The sequence below is a fragment of the Mustelus asterias genome, chromosome 16 (genome assembly GCF_964213995.1).
Source record: "Mustelus asterias chromosome 16, sMusAst1.hap1.1, whole genome shotgun sequence".
NCBI lineage: Eukaryota > Metazoa > Chordata > Chondrichthyes > Carcharhiniformes > Triakidae > Mustelus > Mustelus asterias.
This window is the reverse complement of record NC_135816.1, coordinates 8,645,296-8,656,522: the sequence shown is the minus strand read 5'-3', so window position 1 is coordinate 8,656,522 and position 11,227 is coordinate 8,645,296. Positions and strand designations below refer to the sequence as shown.

At 43.0% G+C, this 11,227-nt stretch overlaps 1 pseudogene; it reads left to right on the top strand.

Annotated features, from left to right (window-relative positions):
• Nucleotides 1-3,957: 3,957 nt before the first annotated feature.
• Nucleotides 3,958-6,351, top strand: LOC144505600 (protocadherin alpha-C2 pseudogene; annotated as a pseudogene).
• Nucleotides 6,352-11,227: the final 4,876 nt, after the last annotated feature.

The window sequence follows — 11,227 nt, the reverse complement described above, 5'->3', positions numbered from 1 at the left end:
CCGAACATAAAGGAAGATAGTTCTGGTCGTTGGAAACCAATCAACTCAGTACTAGGAAATCACTGCAATTGCTAATTAGGGTTTGGTTCTCGGCCGAATCATCTTCAGTTGCTTCATCAATGACCTTCCAACATTTTATAGTAATTTATCGGATGTTTGCTGAAGATTGCACGGTGCTCAGTTCTGTTCCTGGCTCCTCAAAAACCGAAACAGGCTGTTTCCATATGCAGCATTAACTGTAGGATATTTATAATTGGGCTGATTCGTGACCAACGACATTCCGTTCACTAAATGGCCAGGCAATAACCATCTGCAAAAAGAGAAAACCGAACCACTTCCCTTTGACATTCAATGGTATTACGATCGCTGAATCCCCGACCATCAACATTGTGGGTGTCAACATTGACCAGAAACTTAACTGAACTAGCCAACAAAGGTCTAAAGCTGCAAGACCATGTCAGAGAATTGGAATTCTGTAACGAGGAACTCCACTCGGGACTCTCCAACGCCTGCTCACCATCTACTCGGTACAACTCAGGAGTGCAGTGGAATATTCTCCTTCACCTGCATGAGTGCTTCTGCAGCAACATTCTAGAGTTTCAGCATGATGCAAATCCCAGCAACTGGCTAACTTGGCATTCATGCACCACCTTAAGAACTGTTGATGTACTGATCAAGCTGTGATATCAGCAGTCCAACTAATGGCTCAGGCTTATCGTGAAGGAATGTCTAGACATTTTGACATTCCAATTCCTAGTTTAGAGAATGCCGTGCTCCTATCCAGCTATAACAACACAAACTACAACCTTGATATGGTGCCATAAACTGGCATAGTCTGTGTCGACTGGGTGACTGCTTTGCGGGTCATTTAAAAGGGTGACCCCAACCTTCTGCTCACTTGCCACTTCTACTCACCATCTTGCTCTCATGCCCACATGTCCATTCAAGACACGCTGCAATGCTCTAGGTCAACAGAAACTGAAGAACAATGCCCCATCTTCAGATTGGGCGTGTTGCAGCCTTATGGACACAACACTGAGTTCAGCAACTTTAGACTGTGAACTTTTCCCTCTGTCTGGACCTCCCTCCTTTTTGTAGCTTGTTGCCATTTCTCTCCACCAATGCTGCAAAGTTTATCCACCATTATCTGTTTCCATGTCAATCTGTGATTGATTCCTTCCCAGATCTTGTATCCTTCCCAGAAATATCACTTTTCCTGCCAGAAGCAGATATTAGATCCTGCACCTTTACAAGATGCACCAGAGCAGCTCAACAACCTTGAAATCTGTTTTCTAAACCTGTACCTCCATCAGCTAGAAGGATAAGGGCAATAAACGAATGGGAAAACCACCTCCTTTAAGATTCCATTCAACCTACATTCCATCCTGAGTGGACACACATTTCTGTTCCTTCACTGTCAATTGGGTAAAAATGCTGGAAATTCCTTCCTGACTGAACTGTAGGTCTACCGACAGCAGCTAGACTGCACCAGCTCAAGAAGGCAGCTTACCTGCACCTTGGGGATGAGCACAAAATTCTTGCTTTTCCAGCGACTCTAACACCCCAAGATTGAATTGAAAAAAAAGTCTATTTCACCTTCTTGACTTGATTATTTCGTGGAATTTCTGACTGCCTCCCAAGCTCTGCCCCTATACACGTAAAGGGGAGGCTGTGCGCTTTTGGTATTATCGCTAGGCCATTAATCCAGAAAATGAGGTAATGTTCTGGAGTCTGGAGTTCGAATGCCATCACGGTGGAATTTGAATTCAATGAAAAAAGTCTGGAATTAAGAATCTACTGCTGACCATGAAACCATTGTCGATTGCTGTAAGAAAAACCATCTGGTTCATTAATGTCCCCTTTCGGGAAGAAAATCTTACTTGGTCTGGCCGACATGTGGCTCCAGACCCACAGTTGACTCTCAATTGCCCTCTCAAATGGCCGAGCAAGCCATTCAGTTCAAGGGCAACTAGGGATGGGGAATAAATGCTGGCCAGCCAGTGACGCCTATATCCCACGAATGAGTAAAAAATAAAATTTTAAAATGTTATCCAAATTTCTTCTAACTTGCAAGAAAGGCATTCACTGTATTCGCTGATATTAATGGCTCCTGTATGAACAGCATCTCGAATTAAAAATGAATGACTTGTGTTTACAAATGCAGCTTCTGCCCCTTGCCTCCCTTTCTCTGAAAGTTCGCAGTCCTCCAGAACTCAGATGTATCTTCACTCCTCACATTATCCGGTGTATTCACACTACCAAAGGGTGTGGTGCCCTAGCTGTCTGAGCTCTTTGCTCTTCAGCATTTCAGTTTCCCTACCTTGCCTCCTTCAAGGTATCCTTTAAACCCGACGGCGTTACAAAAATCTTGTTTTGCAAGATTTTTGTAATCTGTCATATTTCCTCCTCATGTTCCTTGGTTACAGGATTTTCTTTTGATAATGGCCCAGGTGAAGCAACCTGCGCCATTTTCCTACCTGAAAGACGTGATAAAAATGCAATTCGTTGTTGCTGAAAAAGACCCACGATGTGTAAAAGTAATGGAAAATGTGCAACGGACCTGATGTTAGCTACCAAACAATACCAAACCGCAAATTCCATCAGCATAGTGCCCAGTTTTGTGAAATAGGGCCCAAAAATGTTCGATATATATACATCTGTTAAACGTGATAAAGAGTTAACGTATCAGGTCGTGATCTTTCATCACAATTGCATAAGACTGAAGTCTCCAACTGGAAACTTTTACTCTGTTTCGCTTTTCTTGGATGTAACCAGATCTGTTGGTTATTTCCAGCAATTTCTGTTTAGATTCTGTTTAGATTCCAGTATTTGTACTTTCGACACACTGTGCGCTGATCCGTTGGGTATAATTATTGTAAAACTGTAATAGTAGTAAAAATTATGCGCTCGGAGTATGCACTGAAAATTATTTTTATTTAAAAATACGCGAACTCCTTACGTATATCGCCAAATTTATTCATCCTTCCAGTGGGACCAATTTGAATCAGACTTTTCTCAGCAGCACAACACAACGATCGTTCATCCATGTGAGGGGTCAATAAGGGGTCAATGCAACAATAAAGGAACACGGGCGGGATGGTGACACATTGGTTAGCCTCACAGCAACAGGGAACTAGTTTCGATTCCTGGTTTGGGTGACTGTCTGTGTGGAGTTTGCACGTTCTCCCCGTGTCTGCGTGGGTTTCCTCCGGGTGCTCCGGTTTCCTCCCACGTTCTAAAGATGTGCAGGTTAGGTGGATTGACCATGCTAAATTGCCCCTTAGTGTCAGGTGGACCAGCCAGGGTAAATGCATGGGGTTGTGGGCATAGGCACTGGGTGGGATTTTGGTCGGTGTCGACCTGATGGGCCGAAATGCCTCCTTCTGCAGTGTAGGATTCTATGACTCTAAGTGATACTGAACAGCAATAACCTGGACGTTACAGGTAAGGTTTCATGATCACAATAAGGATCATGGACAGCTATTAATGAAATGCAAAATATCATTGTGAGGGGTTTCAGTCGTTTTGCTGCTACATAATTTATACCGATTTAAAAAAACAACTGCAGGATGTTTGTGTTTTTAAGGGGATTTTATATTGCGCACTTCTAATCCTTCAGTTTCCTTATATTGTCCCCAAACCGTCTCGCTTTAAGAACAATTGCTGCAATTATTGGTTGAGTCTGTTCGTGTCGCTGTCTACCAATAAGAAGCGGATACGCTGCCAGGGATCTACCTCTCTCCCCGGTCCACGGAACAGATCAGAAGCGAAGACACAGACGGTGCCTGCGTTTATGATGTGCGGTCATGTTTAGCAAAGCTCCCCAGGTCTAGTTTTTGCTTTCCTCCGTTTCCTATTTGTAAACGATTTTTTATCAAATAGTGTTGTCGTGTAAGAGACACGTTAGCACAGTCGATTGGATGATTTACATTTTGCAAAAATATCCTCACGAGAACAATGGCGAAAATGAGCTGCGGGGTCCCGTTCATTTTCCTGTTCTGTCTGTCGGACCTGGTTTCGGGACAAATTCGCTACTCGATTCCCGAGGAGCAGAAGTACGGGGCCTTTGTTGGGAACATCGCTGAAAATTTGAGATTAAATATTTGGGAATTATCGACTCGTAAATTTCGCCTGGTCTCCGACGACAGGATGCAATACATGGAGGTAAATCTGGAAAATGGGGTTTTATTTGTTAATGAACGGATCGACAGAGAACAGCTTTGTAGACAAAGCCCTGCCTGTTCCCTTTCTTTGCAAGTTTTCCTCGATAAACCTTTGGAAATACATCCTGTTGCAGTGGAAATATTAGATGTAAATGATAATTCACCCAGATTTCCGAATAGCGAATTCCTCTTGCAGATCAGTGAATCAATTTCGGCAGGTGCGCGCTTCCCTGTCGAGAGCGCGCACGACCCGGACATTGGCACAAATGCAATCAGCACTTACCAGATCAGTCCAAATGAACATTTTGGCATCAGAGTTCAGACACGAAATGATGGAAGCAAAAGTGCCGAGCTGTTGTTAGAGAAAGCGTTGGACCGTGAACAACAGTCAACCTTCAATCTTGTACTGACGGCTGTTGATGGCGGCGAACCCCCGAGATCTGGTACCAGCCGAATTTCGATCACTGTCGTGGACGTGAATGATAACGCACCCGTATTTGATCACGAGATATACAAATCCAGTGTCATAGAAAACTCCCGCAAAGGGACGTTGGTGACAACAGTCCACGCTGCTGATAAAGATGAAGGTACCAATGCTGAACTGACCTATTCTTTCACCAGCCATGTTTCCCAGGCTGTTCGCGAATTGTTCAATTTAGACCCGAAAACTGGGGAAATTACAGTTCTGAATGTACTAGATTTTGAAGAATCAAGTCTTTATGAACTTGATGTAGAGGCTGTGGATAACGCTCCGGCTGGTATGGCTGGACACGCGAAAGTGATGGTTGGACTGATAGACACAAATGATAACATCCCCGAGATAGACGTGACTTTGGTGTCCAGCCCGGTGCAGGAAAATGCTCCTCCGGGGACTGTGATAGCTTTAATCAGTGTTATGGATCCTGATTCCGGCGAATATGGGCACGTACAGTGTCACATTCCAGGGCAACTTCCGTTCAAACTTCAAAAAACCTTGAGGAATAGCTACAAGTTGGTTACCAATGATATTTTGGATCGTGAAGCATCCCCGACATACAATATCAGTATTTCCGCCGGGGACGGAGGGTCTCCCCCTCTTTCAACAAATACAACTCTTTTAGTTTCCGTTTCAGATATAAATGACAACGTGCCAAAGTTCACACAATCCTTATATAACATATATCTGATGGAGAACAACACTCCAGGTGCGTCAATATTTGCTGTCACTGCATTGGATCCAGATTTAGACCAGAACAGTGAGATTCACTATTCAATTCTGGAGACTCAGAATGAAGGAAGAGGCGGGACTGCTTACGTCTCCATCAATTCCAAACATGGGGACATTTACGCCCTGCGCTCCTTTAACTATGAACAGTTGAAGCACTTCCAGATCAAAGTTCAAGCCCAGGATATGGGATCTTCCCCGCTGAGCAGTACTGCCGTTGTCAATGTTATAATCTTGGATCAAAATGACAATGCACCGGTTATTGTCTCACCTTTAACCTGGAACAGTTCAGCATCAGTAGAGATTGGGCCGCAGTCAGTATTGCACCCAGGATATTTGGTGACCAAAGTAATCGCGACTGATGCGGATTCCGGTCAGAATTCCCGGCTTTCTTATGAACTGTTGGAGACCAATGGTCCAAATCTGTTCACTGTGGGGCTTCTTTCTGGGGAAATCAGAGCAACACAACGTTTAAGGGAGCAAGGTATCAGCACAGCAAGATTGGTCGTCGTCGTGAAGGATAATGGACAGCCAAGCCTCTCCACTACGGTGACGGTCTCAGTTACCATCTTGTCTAATGCAACAGAAAATTCTTCTGAACAAATTGATGAACCTGGTGCGTCGAAATATTTTTCGCATCTTAATGGCTATTTAATCGTTATATTGGGATCAACGTCAGTTTTGTTTCTTGTAACCATCATTTTTCTTGTCATGCTGAAGTTTAATCAAGGCAGAAATATTGCTGAAGACGACAATTCTGCGGTTTGTTGTTACACAAGTCGGAATTTGAACGGCGCCTTTAACCGGAGGTCTGCACCAATCGAACCATTTAACTATGCCGAATCTGCTCAGACTGAAGGTTATCAGTATACCGTGTGTTTATCACCAGAATCATCGAAAAGTGATTTTCTGTTTTTAAAGCCCTGTAATCCTACATTGCCTTTCAATGACTTGGGTGTCCGGGACATCAACACAAAACTATAGCTTGGAAGCAATTTCGATGCAGGGAGTAGTAAATAATTCACACATGGGTAGATCTGTGTGCTATACTTTGAAATATTGGGTAAGTTATTCTTTGCCATACCCCCAGATCTTCGAATTTGGTAGTTTAAGACTAAATTAGTCAAATTGCTTATTGTTGTTATTATATTCTTGCCTTCCACTGATGCTACACATGCCTGCCTACTTCCTCACAACCCTGAGCAGTTCATGCTTAATTAATCTTACATTGAAGCCTGATATATAATTGTTTGATTTTCTAAATTATAGAAGTGCAACCCCTTGCTCTGCTAATGTTACATTGCATGTATATCTTGAGGTGGTTAATGCGACAAGAATATTTCTTGAACCTTAGTTACGTTGAACAGTAATGATTCGTAAAACTAAATACATGTCCCTGATGTCAGGCTGAACTAAATTCTCCGGTGATATCGTTGTGTGGACCCGGCATATCCATTGGTTTCACTAAATGTTATGTATTGGTCCTGGAAAATTATGCAACAAGGGTATGTCAATGGTAAACACTTTCTCAGCTTTCTTCCAGATTTTATATAAAAGTAATCGTTTCTTGTGTAAGTAATCTTGTTGTCTCACATTAAGTTTGTTACCCACCTTATATAAAATGCAAGTACCTGATCAATTTCTTGTTGAACGGAACTATAATATTTTCTTCCATCGTCCTTTCAGGCAATGCATTCCAGATTATAGTAACACTGCGCAAAAAGAGAATTCCTCTCGATTTTACTTTGGATACTTTTTCAACTTAAAAAAAAGCTGCTCATCACGTCTTTCTAAGGAAACGGTTCTTTTCTTATTTTCTCTGCCAGAACCCATCATAATTATGAACACTTTCTTCAAATCTCTACGCACGCTTTGCTACTCTAAGGAAACAAATCCGTGATTTCTACTCCCTGTACGTAATTAGATTTTCTCATTCCTGGTAACATTCTAGAAAATGTCGTTTGGACAGTCTTCAAGATATTGACAGTGCCACTAAACTATTTTGCTCTCAACTGGACACAATAGTATATATGATGTGTACTCCAGCTATTTATATGCCACGTTGTAGTATGTTATTAGCTTTAAATGAGAACGAACAAAATTATACACAAATGAAATGTAGAATGACTCAGTTTACACTTCCCTAGAAAGTTTCACTTTACTGAAAAATGGCCTGAGTTCTATATTTCACTCCCTAATACCATAAGAATTTCGGAAAATATTTCAAACGATGAAACTTGACGTACTTATGCAACATAAATCAGTGACACTGGTGCTATTGACTACATAAATAAACACAATAGCAGCCGAACTAATCCACGAAAATATAATTGCAAGATGCATCTGTACCACACATTCCAACTATGATCCAATGTTATCTCTTTAATTGTTTGAATCACTCTAATCAGGTAGAGGTCCACCACCCAACTGAAATTCCTGCAGCCAGTAAAACAAACGACACCCTTAGTGACAGGGACCCCGCTGCCTCGTCCCCATACGATCTCTCTGATCTCATTTAAACTTTTCACATAAGGGTGATTTTATGTTACTCTAGCATTTTTCCTGTTTCCTAATTAGCGTGGCTGCTTACATTTGGTCATACGTTCTGCACGTATGGTATGTGGTAGCATTATTGGTCAGAGATTGTATCACAGTGTCAGAGAGGAGGTTTGATGAGGACTTATCTGTTGAGGTAGTATGGGCGGAGATTAGAAATAGGAGAGGAGAGGTCACCCTGTTGGGAGTCTTTTATAGACCTCCTAAAAGTTCTAGAGAGGTTGAGGAAAGGATTGCGGAGTCAATCCTGCTTAGGAGTGAAAGTAATAGGGCAATTGTTATGGGGGATTTTAACTTGACTAATATTGACTGGAATTGTTATAGCTCCAGCTCGTTAGAGGGGTCAGTTTTTGTTCAAAGCGTGCAGGAAGGTTTTTTGACTCAGTATGTAGACAGGCCAACTAGAGGTGAGGCTATATTGGATCTGGTGCTGGGAAATGAGCCAGACCAGGTGCTAGACTTGGAAGTTGGTGTGCATTTTGGTGATAGTGACCACAATTCGGTTACGTTCACCTTAGTGATGGAAAGGGATAGGCATGAACCTCGGGCCAGTGGTTTTAGCTGGGGGAAGGGTAATTATGAGGCTATTAGGAGAGAATTAGGAAACATAGGTTGGACTAGGAGATTACAGGGACTGGGAACGTCCGACATGTGGAGTTTTTTCAAGGAGCAGCTACTGCGAGTCTGTGATAGGTATGTCCCTGTCAGGCAAGGAGGAATTGGTAGGGCTAGGGAACCGTGGTGCACCAAAAAAGTTTCTTTGTTGGTTAAAAAGAAAAAGGAGGCTTATGTTCGGATGAGACGTGAGCACTCGGGTAGTGCACTAGAAAGCTTTAGATTGGCTAAGAGGGAGTTGAAGAGCGAGCTTAGAAGGGCTAAAAGGGGACATGAGAAGACTTTGGCGGATAGGGTTAAAGAGAATCCTAAGGCGTTCTATAGGTATGTCAAGAACAGAAGGTTGGTTAGGGCAAGTTTAGGGCCAGTTATAGATGGCAGAGGGAAGTTATGTGTGGAACCGGAGGAGATTGGTGAAGCATTGAACCAATATTTCTCTTCGGTGTTCACGCAAGGGGACATGAATATAGCTGAGGAGGACACTGGGTTGCAGGGGAGTAGAATAGACAGTATTACAGTTGATAAGGAGGATGTGCAGGATATTCTGGAGGGTCTGAAAATAGATAAATCCCCTGGTCCGGATGGGATTTATCCAAGGATTCTCTGGGAGGCAAGAGAAGTGATTGCAGAGCCTCTGGCTCTGATCTTCAGGTCGTCGTTGGCCTCTGGTATAGTACCAGAAGATTGGAGGTTAGCGAATGTTGTCCCATTGTTTAAGAAGGGGAACAGAGACTTCCCCGGGAATTATAGACCGGTGAGTCTCACTTCTGTTGTCGGCAAGATGTTGGAAAAAATTATAAGGGATAGGATTTATAGTTATTTGGAGAGTAATGAATTGATAGGTGATAGTCAGCATGGTTTTGTGGCAGGTAGGTCGTGCCTTACTAACCTTATTGAGTTTTTTGAGAAAGTGACCAAGGAGGTGGATGGGGGCAAGGCAGTGGACGTGGTATATATGGATTTTAGTAAGGCGTTTGATAAGGTTCACCATGGTAGGCTTCTGCAGAAAATGCAGATGTATGGGATTGGGGGTGATCTAGGAAATTGGATCAGGAATTGGCTAGCGGATAGGAAACAGAGGGTGGTGGTTGATAGTAAATATTCATCATGGAGTGCGGTTACAAGTGGTGTACCTCAGGGATCTGTTTTGGGGCCACTGCTGTTTGTAATATTTATTAATGATCTGGATGAGGGTATAGTTGGGTGGATTAGCAAATTTGCTGATGACACCAAAGTCGGTGGTGTGGTAGACAGTGAGGAAGGGTGTCGTAGTTTGCAGGAAGACTTAGACAGGTTGCAAAGTTGGGCCGAGAGGTGGCGGATGGAGTTTAATGCGGAGAAGTGTGAGGTAATTCACTTTGGTAGGAATAACAGATGTGTTGAGTATAGGGCTAACGGGAGGACTTTGAATAGTGTGGAGGAGCAGAGGGATCTAGGTGTATGTGTGCATAGATCCCTGAAAGTTGGGAATCAAGTAGATAAGGTTGTTAAGAAGGCATATGGTGTCTTGGCGTTTATTGGTAGGGGGATTGAATTTAGGAGTCGTAGCGTTATGTTGCAACTGTACACAACTCTGGTGCGGCCGCACTTGGAGTACTGTGTGCAGTTCTGGTCCCCACATTACAGGAAGGATGTGGAGGCTTTGGAGAGGGTGCAGAGGAGGTTTACCAGGATGTTGCCTGGTATGGAGGGGAGATCCTATGAGGAGAGGCTGAGGGATTTGGGATTGTTTTCGCTGGAAAGGCGGCGGCTAAGAGGGGATCTTATTGAAACATATAAGATGATTAGAGGTTTAGATAGGGTGGATAGTGATAGCCTTTTTCCTCTGATGGAGAAATCCAGCACGAGGGGGCATGGCTTTAAATTGAGGGGGGGTAGTTATAGAACCGATGTCAGGGGTAGGTTCTTTACCCAGAGGGTGGTGAGGGATTGGAATGCCCTGCCAGCATCAGTAGTAAATGCGCCTAGTTTGGGGGCGTTTAAGAGATCCGTAGATAGGTTCATGGACGAAAAGAAATTGGTTTAGGTTGGAGGGTCACAGTTTTTTTTTAACTGGTCGGTGCAACATCGTGGGCCGAAGGGCCTGTTCTGCGCTGTAATGTTCTATGTTCTATGTTCTATGTTCTATGTATAATATCTCAAACATCAGAAAGTGTGACACTTTCTTGTCCCACACCAAATTTTTATCCTTCCTCCATTTCTCCTCCTCTTCTGTAAGTTGCTGCTTGATGAAATTATCCACAAAATTGGGGTCAGATTCCACATATTTTGCTGTTGACAGTCAGATCGTATTTTAAAAATATCATTCACGACCAGCAATGCACTTTCTCTCTGTTGCTGCACATCTTGACTGATATTTTATTTTGCATGAGCTGAAATTTCTTTCAGTTAATCTGTTAAAAGATCTAGCACCCTCTTGGGACAAACTTTATACCATTGGAATAGTTTCGTTGTTTGGTCATTCTCTTACGCTGAAACTGACTTTTTATCCTTCCAACACCAGATGTGAGTCAGTCCGCTGTTTCACAAATGCTACTTAGAATTCCTCCCGAACATAATATATTGTTGCCCATGTCTCATCCCTTGTTCCAGTGAATCCTTTATCCATGCTTTTCTACCATCTCTAAACTCAAATATTCCAGTATTCGGCTGCCGGAGTTGTCTGCTCAATGATCTTCGAATTTCAATT